Consider the following 14,814-nt stretch of genomic DNA (forward strand, 5'->3'; position numbering starts at 1 on the left):
AGCTAGGATTTTATGAACAGGGCATTAGAACTGCATTTCCTGATACAATAACAAGTTTAATTAGGAGCATGAATCAGGGAGGCAAAAATCAAAGTTGGACAGTTTATCTCTGATAAATGTGTCTGAATAGAGAAATCAGGCAGGGGTGTCCTCATTCCCTTTGTTATATGAGTTGTATTTAGAACTAGTGGCAAGGAAAATAAAGTTCTCAAAAATTCAAGGATATAATTGGTATGGTAATAAAGAAAAGTTGGCTGATATTATTTTGTACCTGATAAAACCAGAAAATAATATTTCACTGTTGTGGAACATTCTGAAACATTTCTGTTTTTTTTTTCCAAGATATAATATTAATGAAGATTAAACAAAGGCTATATGTATAAATTATGTAACCACATGTGAATTGGTTCAGCAATACCTATATTTCTGGAGACGTGATAAAATGAAGTATTTAGTTGTGTGGGTTATAATGGACACTGTTGTGGCTGCAAATGATATGTGGGAAGAGACTAAATAAAAGATAATATAAAAACTGAGAAACTAGATATTGCCTATGGATTTAAATAGCAAAATACAAGCAGTAAAATGTTTTTAGTCCCTTTAGTTTTGTACACAGACCAGAAAAAAACAAAAGAAATAACTGACAAATAAAAAATATAAAGTCAAACTACGGTCGAGACGCGAATCCGAGCTATACTTTATTAAATATTAGCACTTTCGTTTTGTAAAGTACAAAACTTCTTCAGACTCTTTTATCAACCAGGGGAGATATTATGGATAGTAATTAATAAAGATTTGAAGGATTTTATCTGGGAGGTGAAGAGAGCAAAAATCAAATGGGATAAGTTGATTCTTACTATAGAATAAGGAGGTTTAGGATTAACTGATTTGTGGGGATATTTTACAGCTGCACAGTTAAGGCTCTCATGCAAAACACAAGCAGAAAGCTACAATTCAAAGAGGAAAGGGATGATGAAGCAGGTAAAATTTAAGAAGAGTGGGATTTGGGATGCAGATCCTTAAAGGAGAATAACAATATTCATACAGAATATTAAAATAAAACAAAAATAAACATTTGTATTCATTAATACAACAGATTTGTGAAAAACATTATATTCACCAAGAAACTTTGACCTGTTTGGAAAAAAAAGCATCTGAGGGAGTACAAAAATATTAACAACAAAACCTAGAGATTCTTGAAAGGTATAAAAAAGAAATATGGACATGAGAAAGAAAGAGAGATTTGATATGGTGCAATATTTATGCAAAGTAGAAAGCCAAATTAATCAATACAAAAAAGGCAGCCCCAAAGATATTCAAAGAGAAAATACAGGCAAATGCATCCAGATATGGAAAATTTCACAATAAAAAAAACAATATCACAAAGAGGGAATGTAGAAAAGAAGATTGGTAAAGTAGTGAAAGTTATGGAATGAATGCAAAATGAAGGATTTGGTGTAGAAGGTCTAACAAAGGTAACATCACAGCATGATGCAATGAGTCCCCAAAGTAAGGAGAAACAAGAAGATCAGGAGACATCTGAAGAATAAATATGGACATGGGAAAGAAAAAGAGATTTAATATGGTGTAATATGTACTGTATGCAAAGGAGAAAGCAAAACTAATCAAAATAAAAAGAGCAGCACCAAGGTTGGCATAATGGTTAAGGCATTTGCCTTATAAACCAAAGGTGCAGGGTTTGATTCTTACATGGGATAATTGGCTATGCTTAAAATGGTCCACAAAGGCAGGTAGCCTAGTACTAATCTATGAACCTAAGAACATATAAGAGAAATACAGGCAAAGGAATCCAGACATGGAAAATTTTACAATACAAAAAAATAAGACAATTAGGAAAATTAGAAAAGAAGATTAGTAATGGAGAAGTTAAAGAAATAGAAATTGAGGTTAATGAGTACCTGTGAGGTAAAGGATTCAGTCTAGAAAATCTAACTTAGAAAACACCACAGCAGGATAGAGCAATGGACATCCAAATTAAGGAGAAACCATTGAAATGAGAAGCAATTGGTTAGTTGCCATATGAAAATATTTTGGAACCTTCCACAGGAAACCAGTATAAATGTTCACTTGAAGCCGGACAGCAAGGGAAGGAACAGGAAACTATGGCAACTCTGACATAGTTAATGTTGAGGAGTGATAGGTCAGTGAGTTTCCATATGATAAAACAATGGATGACACACAATGAAACTGAAGAGAATGTGCCTCAGGAAGATGATATAGAACTGTTCATAGAATGCCAGCAGGAAATCGAGAACAAAAAAAATGTGCCCCCAGTTTAGAAGAAAATGAGCTAAAAGAAAAGTTGCTTGATTTAAAAGAGATAGACAGACATATTAAGATAAACGAAAGAAACAAACTGCAGGTCAATAAAACCCAAAAAGTTAGAAGTTTGATAAAACAAATGAACACAGTAAGTAGGAATGTCCATAGAGATCCATGTGATATAACAGAAGTAAACAGGATATATTACTGTGCTGCTAAATTATTAACAGATAAAATTCTACCACAAGAACACAAGGTAGGGAGGGAAAGGAAGGGGAGAAATCAAATACCATCATGGAAGTATGAAACAGAGAAAACTATAAAGCAATTAAGACAAGAAGTGTCACTGTTAGAAGAGTATAGAAGAGGGAACAGATCAACAAAAATACTCAGAAAGATGACATGATAAAAGTAATGGATAGTATCAGAGCAGATCAGGATCTATCATGCACTATTGCAAATAAACTAAAAATCTCAGCAGATATGCAGATAAATATAAAAGAAAAGTACAAAATAAGCAATTTACTGATGACCCAAAAAAGTTCTATAGAGAATTGGGAAACACGGTAAAAGGAACTGAAAGACCACCCAAAAAAGAAGAAACAGATACATTTTGGAAAATATCTATGAAGATCCTGTGGAACATAACAAAGATGCTAAATGGACAGAAGAAGTAAAAGAGAGAATAAGAAGTTCAACTGTACAGGATATGAAATGGGATGAAGTAACAGCCAAATAAATTGAAATAAAGTTAAGAAAAGCCTCAAACTGGAAAACCCCAGGCCCAAATGCAGTACCTAAGTTCTGGCTAAAAGTATTAACATCTTTGAATGAAGATTCAGCCATGAGTAAGCACTATTTATATGAACAGCCAAAACGAACACCAAGCTGGTTAATGAAAGGAAAAACAATGCTCCTACTTAAGAGTGAACCTGCGAGTTATCCCAAAAATTATAGACCAATAACTTGCCTTCCAATAATGTATAAACTATACACTGGAATTGATGCCGATAGAATTTATAGTCATTTAGAAGAAAACTCAATCATAGCAGTAGAGCAAAAGGGCAATAAAAGAAACTCATATGGAACAAAGGATCATTTGTTGTTAAAATCATAGAGGTGTCTGCTTAACAGATTAGGTCATGGCTATACTTTGGATCCCAGAAAGCAACAAAGTGCAAAGACTTCTCATCTTCTCTTTGTCAATGATTTATAACTGTATAGCTCATCAAATGAGGAACTGAAAGCACAACTGCAAGTAATCAAAACTTTTTCAGATGATCTAAGAATGTCATTCGGTCTTGACAAATGTGCAAAAACAACCTTTAAAGAAGGAAAGCTGCAGCACCAAGAAAACATCAGTTTAGGACAAGAATGTGATATAAAAGAATTTGAGTAAGAGTGAGTCTATAAATATTTGGGAACTGATGAAGGATCAACAATAAAATATGAACAAATGCAAATAAAACTTAGTAAGGAATATTTTAGAAGATTTAAATTAACAACACAAAGGGACTCTGGCTAACAAAGTTCGCAGATGACTACAAACTGGGAGCCATTATTGAATCCCCAAATGATGTGGATATTCTACAAAAGGGCCTTACAGGAACAGATGCTTGGTGCCAGAGCCATGGGCTCAAGCTTAATGCCAAGAAATGTATAGTTATCCCCTTTGGGAAAAAAAAACATGTACCCATGAATTACCACATAGGTGGCAGTACACTAAACACCAAAAGTGTGATGAGAGACCTAGGGACACAGGTAGACAGTGGTCTCACCTTCGATAACTACATTGCCACAACAATCAGGAAATCCTTCTATGTGGCACACCTCATCACTAAGGGCTTTTCATCCAGAAAAAAAGGAGGTCATTGTCCCACTGTACTCACCCCTCATAAGACCCATTATAGAGTACAATGCCCCATTTGGTATGTACCTCACAAGACATCTGCAACAGCTGTAAAGGCCACAGAAATACCTCACTAAAAGAATCACAGGCCTAAAGCAGATGCCCTATGCTGACCATCTAAAAAAACTCCAGCTATACTCTGTGGCATATCGTCTACTGAGAGGCGATCTCTGCTTAACATACAAGGCCAAAACCCTGAGCTGTTGGACATGCTCCACTTAAAGAAATCCCAATCCCTCAGAGACACACTCTCCAGGGATCTAAACCTTGTCATCACAATGAATTAAGCATGCTGGAGGGATAAGTTCCTGGCCCAGAGACTCCCCGTACTCTGTAATAGACTGCCCATACATGTCAAGCAGAGCGCCTCCTTGGCCCTCTTCAAAAGGAACATTGATGATTGGATGGGAGATAGGAAATTCACCCCGGGGTCATGTCAATTGCCCTGCTAGACAGGGGCCCATGGAAGTAAATATTGTGGGAATAAATAGTCAGGGAATTGTTATGGCTAGACTTGTATAGGACTTAGGGCTGATAGCCTAGTACCAACCTATTAATTATTAACTAATCCTGAAAATTGAGTTAACATCTAGGAACAAAATTCAAGTCATAAACCAGTTTGCTCTTCCTGTCCTATTTACAGTTTTGGAGTGATTGACTGGTCCCAAAATGTATTGGATAGATTAGACAAGAAACAAGAAGGATGCTTCATGCTCGTCAAATGATTTATAAAAATCAGCACATACCAAGATTATGTACCCCCCCCCATTCAGAAGGAGGTATGGGCCTCCTTGAAACTGATTACACGTATAGATCTGCAATCATGGGACTGCATACATATCTGCTGACCTCACAAGATCCAAGCATAGTGAAAGTTCTGAAATATGAGGTGAATAAATCTACAATGACTTCCCTTATTAGTCTAGCAGAAGCATAACGGCGTCAAGCAGGAATGAAAATCAAACCAGAAGTAGATAAAAATCAGGCATTAAATGAATGTGCCAAAAAACAAAAGAAAGAATATAAAGTAAAGGATCAGATGAGAAGGCAAGAAATGTGGAAAATAAATAAATATAGTTGCAAGTATAGAAAACTCCTGAAAGAACCACATTTTGATCAGGATCGAATACAGGAATGGTTAAGGAGAGGAGAATTCAAACCATAAAATGAAAGATTAATACTGCCAGCCCACGATAGTGGGCTGCATACACATTGATTTACAAAGTCCATTGAACATGTAGGAGAAACAGACAAAAGTAGGTTTTGTAAAACAGAGCTGGAAATAGTCACACCTTGTTGTTAGTTGTGATATACTAATGGCAGAAGGACTATATACTGAAAGGCATAATAATGCGACAAGACTGTTGCACTGGGGATTGTGCAAGCATTATGGTATTGAAGTAGCTGAAAAACACTGGAAACATGAGCCACAAAGCATCATAGAAAAGGATGAAGTTTACATCACATGGGATCACCCATAACCAACAGTTCAAAAGATAGATGCAAGAAAACCAGATATAGTGTTCCATGAAAAGAAGACAAAAGTAGCATTTATAATTGAAATCGCTACAGCCAGTGACTACAGTGTCTTGTGTACAGAGAGACACAAAGTCATAAAATATCAGGATTTACAGGCAGAAATGAGGGCAATGTGGAAGAAGGATACCCATACAGTTCCAGTAGTAGTAGTAGGGGCAACAGGTCTTATAAAAAAATTTACAATCATACTTGGATATGCTACTAATACATGTAACTCCATACGAATTGCAAAAGGAGTCATTACTGGGCACATTGCGAGTGCTGCAAAGAAATCTTTTGGCTAACATCAAAGATTGAAAATACTAATTTCATGAACTTTAATCATATTTTGATTTGGGAATGGGGAACATTCCTGTTATGGTATTAGAAACCCAAAAGACTTGGAGAAAGTAAAAGAGAGAAAATATCACATTCATAAAGTAGCAGAAAGTATTCTGCCAGTAGGGATGACTGCAGATGGGGTACAGAGAATAGGCAATAGGGGGCTGGAATTTACTGGAGAAAGCTAGCAAAGGAACGAAGGTTTGGGGAACAAATAATTACAGCAAAAAAAAAAAAAAAAAAGGTAATAGAATAAGTACAGGCCAAAAAGACATTTGGACTGCAGGCTAGAGGTTACCTTCTCTATCAGGGATTGATATCAGAGGGTAGGAAAAGAGACAGGGATAGATGAATCCTAAGTGAAAGACCAGCACTGGTTGACCTTTTAGTTGAATCTAGAACAGAAGCTGCTGTTAAAAAGGGATAATTAATAGGACATATAAAATATTGCACCATAACTATAGGAATCAATCAGAAGAGGTCAGAAAAGATTGGGAAGAGAGATTAGATAAGCAATTAACAAAGAAACAATGGGAGGACATATGTATGGCTCCCAAAATATGCAACAACGTCTAAAAATTTAGGATTTTTCTCAGAAAGAGTTTGCATAGTACACCCATTGTAGATTGTTGCACTTATAAAATGAGGATTTGTATCTTATATCTAAATTCATTTTATTACACAAAGGAAGGTAATTTGTATTCAAAAATATGTATGCTGATTGGATACAGGAATCATCATACTTGTACATCAGGCATTACCCATGAAGACTTTTGGCACCTGAAATATGAATAAAAGGCTACTGCACAAAACTACAACAGTAATATGTGTATGATAAACCACCAGCCATGATAATATTGCTAGCAACTATATTATGTATACACAAATGTGTTATAAAAAAAAACTGAAACCTTATGACAAATAAATAAAAAATAGCAGAAAGCTGCTGATCATAAAACGACACAATAAAACAATACAAGCCATGGGCAAATCCTGCATTACCCATACCTGAACATAAGTTATTACTAAAATAATGTTTAGGCAACACAATAATGTATTTAATATTGCATCTTGACATAAAATAGTTCTTCCACCAAAAGTTTCACATGATTTTCAGATAGATAAAAAACACATTTCTGCCTGGACTTTAGATATGCTTGCTTCTGGTACATACATTTGTCTAAAGCAATGGATATTTTGTAGGTTTAACACCAAAATCCCCAAAACAGCTAAAGTATTAAGCCATGTATTCATGAAATTAAATGTATCTGTACAAATCTGGCATTGGTAAATATTTTTCTAAAATGTTTAACATACTCGTTATAGTGTACTTAAAGCAATAAAAATGGAATGCACTCTCCTATCATGTGCCAGGTCTAAGAAGACATAATCCAAACAAATGACCAGTACCACACAAATTATTCCAAATAGTCCAAGAATTTAAGTCAAAAGTACCATAAACCTGTTTTGGTGGGAGCCCACCTTCTTCAGTATGAATTACTATTAAGAACCCATCAGTTTCTTTTGTAGCAAAATACATTCATGTAATCCAAAAAAAACACTGCTCTTTAAAACACAAAGAACAAACCACTAAATAATTGCATCAATCGAAATATTCATTTGAGCCTGAAAAATACAAATAATAAAAAATTACATCAATTAAAATTCTCATTTAACCATGGAATTACATCTTATGGTACTACCTAAAAGTTATGACAATATAACTAAACCAGTGCAATCAGTGAAAAAGTAATTTGTAAAGTGTTATGTTAGATCTCTGTAATCACCTTATTTCAGGAATGATGCAATGACAGTGCAACAGCACATGAGGAGAGGTCCTATAGATGTCACATTGAAAATGTATTCCCTAAATGTTTAAAAGCTGTAAAGATACAACAAAATGATTTCTAAATTCCTGGAAAGACTGGAAATATGAGCTGATAGCATCCTTTATCTTATAGTCCTATGCCTGATTTCCTTTATGACCACTTTCATACATCATGACTCTGACAAAGTCACTTAACAAGTCCAAATGAATCAACAAAGCAGGTTAAGGACTTCAAAGTACAATTGAAAATCAGTCCACAAGAATAAAACAAAGAAGTCCAGCACTCTCAATACTGGGCACTTTAAATGAAGTTAATTGATTGTATGAATTGATTGGCTGCACATTATTTATAAGGTCTGTAGAAGCCTTGTATCTTACACACTGATGAAGAGTTTTTACTTGAAAGCCTTGTCATTTGTTTTATTAAACAACTTAAAGTTTGAGAGCGCTGGACTTCTTTGTTTTATTCTTGTGGACAAAGTCACTTAACAGACTGCTGCTGGGTTACCCTCAAAAGGAGGCATATGTGCTGTTTAGGTCTTAAATGCAGTTTAAAAATGTATACAAATGAAATGTAAGCTCATTAGTTTCACAATTTGCTAAATGTTTCACTAAACATCCGGGAAACTTATCTTAAGGTTGTAAAGTCATATTCCTTCAATGGGAAGAACAATATTTTAAGCTAATAAAAACAAAGTGAAACAGCAGTATATTTATAAAGCTTATGCTGCATTTCAGAATTACAACTACTTCTTATGAAAGTGTGTTAAAAACTTTAATATTCATATGCTGCCTTTTTTGGCATTAAAAAACGTCAAATGAAATTCTTACACACAGTTACAATATACATGCTTTAATGCAGGGCTCTCAAATGTGTAGCACTCGGAAAGCAAGCAGTCCTCAAACAAGCACAATTCTAGGAAAGGGAAGCTATTACATTCCTAGATAGACTAACTACATTTCATTCTGTTTTTGGAGATTGTAGCCCACAGCTGAGTCCACTAGTCCTCATACAGTCATCCTGGTTATTTCCGTTTAATACCCCTGCTTTAGAGTTCTCTGTATGGCATGGGTTCATAGGTTCTTATCAAGCCTATAGCCAATAAAGGCCATCAAGAAGCTCAGCCACATCACCCAGTACTGGTAGGAGACTAGTAGTGTTGTAATTATTCATCCAGTCATCCAGACTGGCTTTAAAGGCTGCTTGATAAGTAAGGGCGGGCAGCCTATTCCAGAAACGGGATATGGTAGGTTAGGTATTCATCACACCATCTGGTGTCAATGATGTGATTGTGTAGATTTAAGTTTGTAAACATGTTTTTGCTTTGCCACTCATTCTATTTAGATGAATGAGTTCAGAGAGTGCTGGGTCATTCATAGCACAAAATGCTAAACAGAGATTAACCCTCAGTAGTGTGTACGACACGGACCAGAGGCACACAGCATTTAGTTTAAGGGTAGCTAATGGTACTGAAACCTGAGATCTTTTTTGGTGAAGAAACTGTGAGTTCTGTCAAGTTGCTTTAGGTAATTGATGAGGTACATGCCAATGGGTACATTATATTCAGTGACAAGCCAAATAAGTGATGAAAGGTGATACTATGACATCTTTGGACCTAGAAGAGATACCACCAAATATAAGCTGCACAAAGTAGAAGTATTTTCTAACCCCTACAGAAACATGGTGGTCAAAAAGAGTCTGTTATCAACACGTGTAGCCAAGACCCAGATGACTGTGTCAAATTTAAGTGGAAGGTTATCTATATGGTAAGCATTAATGATGATGCTAGATTTACCACTGGAAAGTATGTAGCATTTCTTGATGTTGAGGGTAGGTCCATGATTAATACACCAAACATTTGTTTGGTCCAGCCCTTGCTGGATAACTTCTGTATCAGAATGGAATTTGATAACCATCCCCTAGTTTCCAATCATCATCAAACTTGGTTAGCCATAGTATTTTGATAATGGTGTTTATTTCCAAGAAATGTATACTGAAGAGAAGAGGTATCAAGAAGTAGCCTTTTGGGATACCATGAGTGATACTTTTTTATGTCCAAAGCAAATACCCCCACCTTAATTGCGTGGATTCTGCCAGATAGCCAATTACCGATCCTGCAAACTATGTTTGGGTTAAGGTTGAGTTGGGAGTGTTTGCCTATAATCCCACATGGAGAAAGTCTTTTCAAGGTCTAGACAAACATCATGGACTATGTGTCCCTTATCAATGGTCTCTGTAACCATTTCAAGGATCTCAACCAAGTTAAGGAAGTGTGATCCACCTTTTATAAAGCTAATTGATGTGTATCCAGGAGTATAATATCAAGTATACAATTGTTTATTAGTTCAGCTATAATACAGTCCAAAGCCTTTCAAATAATTCCAGTAAGAATATTAAGGTCTGTAATTCCCAGAATGAGTAGAGGGACCAACTTTATATGGCACGGTGATGCAGTGGTTAACATTGTCACCTCACAGCAAGAGGTTTTTCAGTTCAATTCTTGGCTAGGGTGCCTTCTGTGCAGAGTCTGCATGTCCTCCTTGTGTTTGCAAGGGTTTCCTCTGGGTGCTTCAGTTTCCTTCCACATTCCAAAGACATGCGTCTGCAGCTTTTCTCCCAGGCCTCCACTGAAAATGGGCTATGTCCCAGTTGGACTTTCCTGGTAAACAAATGTTAAATAAATAAAAAATAAACTGCCATTTTCCACTCCTCATAGGCACAAGCAGTGGAGATGCTCAGGTTGATGTGCTGATAGTGTTTTTTTAATAGCAGTTTATGCTCCTTAACATGCATCCAGAGTTGGGCATCAGAACCAAATGAAGTAGAATTTACAGTTTTGGAAAGTGTCAAAAACACTTGGTCTAAACTGATTAGGGGGGGGTGTAAAGGTTAATAGAAGAGAGGGGGTGGTGAAGTGAAACTAGAATAGAATTTGTCTGCAATAACAAATCAGTCCATGGAGTCAGAGAAAGTGGTACCATTGAAGATAAGTTCAGTACAGAACTACAGGTTACTTCTAAGCTTCCTAATGTAGCTGAAGAAGTCCTTATGGGCATCTTTTGAATTAGTTGCAATTCTACATTCATAGTTTTCCTTATATTGTCTAAAGATAAGATTGAGAGTATTACTTACCAGTTTTAAATCCCTTTTGTAATGATGAAGTGGACATTTATAGTGATGGTCAGGAGCTTGTTCTTTTTATTATAAAGTTTATTTTTGTGGTAGTTCTACCATGCCTCAATGTGTCTATCTAAGAGGAAGTAAAATACAGAGCAGTAAGCAGCAGCCTCAGTTACAAGATTTGTTGGAGAGCTATACCATTTGTAATTATAAGCAAGAACAGGAAATAGCAAATAACTGGTTTTGGAGTCATCCCCGAATGTACAGGAGTTATTAAGGGCCACAAAGCAGGTTTTCATAGACAGGATCACAGCAAGATGGTCAAATTTAACGAGGGAGGGAGTAACAGGGGTTGTACAACTGGGAGAAATGTTTGTGGTGGGTAGAAAGACAATTTGGTTAAGTACATTGGCATTTACAAAATCCAGAAATCTCTGGGTATATTTGTTATTTCTAATACCTGTCTGCCAGTTTACATGTGGATAGCTGAAATCACCAATAACAAAGATATTTGTATGTCTCTCCACTAGTAACGGTTTCTCATTTTTCTCTAATTTTATTATAAATAATTATTAAAATATTTTAATTCACAATTTCACTGTATTCCCCAGCACTGGAAGGATAAACATTGATTGTGGAATATTTGACACAGAATACAACTAGCAAAAATGTTGCTGTTTCATGATTATATACACATTCCCTAGAATTTAGAGAGATTATTTCTGTCTGAGCTGATTGACCAACATGTGTTGGTCAATTAGCAAAACAGAGAGAATCTCTGATTCATAGGCATGGTAAAGTCACACAAAAAAAACATCTCACTAGCACTTCATTGCCATGGCTCTGAATTGAACACTGACTGCACTGCCAGATATGACTGCACTATATTTTTCTACCAGCACACACATTATGGTAGCAAAGGCACCCCCAACATACATATACACACAAATACATGTGCACTTGTACACACTCACAAAAGCATGCACACATGCATGCAAGTGTATATGTGCATGCACATTCCTGCATCCAGAAACAAGCCCCATAACATTCACATCACTCTCAAAAACATTCCCTAATACATCAGCTTGTATCAGTTGAAACACACACACACACAGAGGTTGGCATAATAGTTAAGGTGCTTATCTTATAGACACAAGGTGCAGGGTTTGATTCTCACATGGGATAATTAGCTAAGCTTAAAATGGCCCACCAGGGCAGTTAGCCTAGTAGTAATCTCTGAACCTATTAACACACACACACACACACACACACACACACACACACACACACACACAGAGGTTGGCATAATAGTTAAGGTGCTTATCTTATAGACACAAGGTGCAGGGTTTGTTTCTCACATGGGATAATTAGCTAAGCTTAAAATGGCCCACAAGGGCAGTTAGCCTAGTAGTAATCTCTGAACCTATTAACACACACACACACACACACACACACTGGGAGGTTGGCATAATAGTTAAGGTGCTTACCTTATAGACACAAGGTGTAGGGTTTGATTCTCACATGGGACAATTAGCTAAGCTTAAAATGGCCCACAAGGGCAGTTAGCCTAGTAGCAATCTCTGAACCTATTAACACACACACACATACACACATGGGGAGTTGATTTCCCATACTTTCCCCAGGCATGGTGACCACGCAGATAAACACATGAACACATATCCATTCAGCCTCATTCATGTCCAAATAGATGCAGATACACATATCCAGGCACATAAATATATACACACACATAAGCACGCGCATACAATGAGGGAATGTCATCAAAAGATTATGTCCACTTTTTCTCCTACAGAAAAAATTAGCACAACATATTAATTCTCTGAATTGATCTCCAAAGTTAATACAGAGCCACCACCATTTCCAGGGGGGAAAGACATGGCTAATTAGCAATAGCTGCTCCCTCAAACTACCACATTCCCATACATTTTCCTCAGAGAAAAAGGTTTCCATGTTACAGCCACCAATGGCTGAAAGCCATGGTAAAAGAGCAGTCTCTGAATCAGAAAGGATTACCACAATGTGGAAACCTGTGTAGTCCAATCTTACCTTACACACTGTAATAAACCTTTCTGAATCCTGCCCATTACATCAATAATTTGTATGTGTTAGTTCACATAAAATTGCATGTACCACAGGGGGGCTTAGGTAGAAGACGTGAAAAATATAGTTGAAAACAAAGTTACAAACAATGGCTAAGAAAGTTAACAGAAAGTCGATTGAAATGCTGATGTGTGTTTAATCAGGTACATTTATTTCTGGCACTACTATAGTAAGGGCAAAGGTCTATGGAGCAAAGAAAGGGATAGAATCAAACTCCAAATGCATCTGAGAGATTTGCAAGAACTAGAAGCTAGGAGAACTTAATGCAGCAGGCTGCTGTCGTGGGAGTGATCTATGCCAATGCACAGCAGAGCATTAAGGCATTAGCAGATAGGCTGAGCCAGCAAAAGACAGAAAGGCTATTATACCGATGATGGTGGAAGACACTGAGGACACTGTTAATAAAGTACAGGGCATACTGGTTGTTCAAAAACTACTATGAAAATCTTTATAGAGCAAAGATGGACAAAAAAGGTCTATTGGCGGCAAGGAGAGGGAATATGTAAGTACCATACCTCTACCTCATCTATCCATGGAATAGCAAGATGATTTAGCTAGGGAATTCACCAAGCAAGAGGATAAAAAGATATTAGAATGCCAAGCCCCAGGGAAGTCTCCATGATCTAATGGACTGTTAGACAGCGGAAACTAGGAGGGGATATTTCACTATTACCATGGATAATAGTATCCTTTGGGACGTCCTCAATCCCTGTTAACTATCATATTGACAACACACCCCTTACAGTTGACCCAGTAGTCAGGGACTTAGGGATACACAACATAGTAATCTAGCCTTTGACCATCACATGTCTACAGTGGTGAGGAAATCATTCTATGTAGCGCAACTTATAAACAAAGGTATGGCATCTAAGTCCAAGGAATTCATCGTTCCACTGTATTCAGCATTCATCAGACCTACCATTGAGTATGATGCCTCCTTCGGCATGTACCTAAACTAGGCATATCCAACACATGAATGTCAAAAGAGGTTCCTCACTAAAAGAATATAGGGTGTGTGTGTGTGTGTGTGTGTGTGTGTGTGTGTGTGTGTGTGTGTGTGTGTGTGTGTGTGTGTGTGTGTGTGTGTGTGTGTGTGTGTGTGTGTGTGTGTGTGTGTGTGTGTGTGTGTGTGTGTGTGTGTGTGTGTGTGTGTGTGTGTGTGTGTGTGCTTCAAAACTGGTGTTTAAATGTGGAGCTTTTCTCCCCGGGGCTCTGCTGAAAAAAGGTTTTATCCCAGTCAGACTTTTCTGGTAAACAAAGACTGATAGTTAAATAAATAAATAAATGGGTTTCTGCTTGAAATAGTTACACATGCTGAAGGACACATTCAAAAGTACTATATGTTTAAGCTTTCTGTTCTTCGTCTGGTCAGTCTGATTTCTAACAACAAATAGTAACAAAATTATAATTCAGAACAATATTCTTCTTTCAGATATGAACAAAAATGTAATTTTGCTATCTTACTAACACTGCCTGTTTATTTTGTACATTAATATATGCACTATTTGCTTTAATAATATAAATTCTCAGTTCTGTAGAGACTGCAAACTGTACATTTTGCCTTGCAAAATATTAAATCCAGTATTGTGATTTGTCAGATGCATCACAGACCATCAGCTAGCTGATACTAAATATTAAGACATGAGCAAATCTGCATTATTAAATTAACTACTGATGTTGAAAACTGACCAA

Source organism: Protopterus annectens, chromosome 1.part1 (assembly GCF_019279795.1).
Source record: "Protopterus annectens isolate FY-2018-M chromosome 1.part1, PAN1.0, whole genome shotgun sequence".
NCBI lineage: Eukaryota > Metazoa > Chordata > Ceratodontiformes > Protopteridae > Protopterus > Protopterus annectens.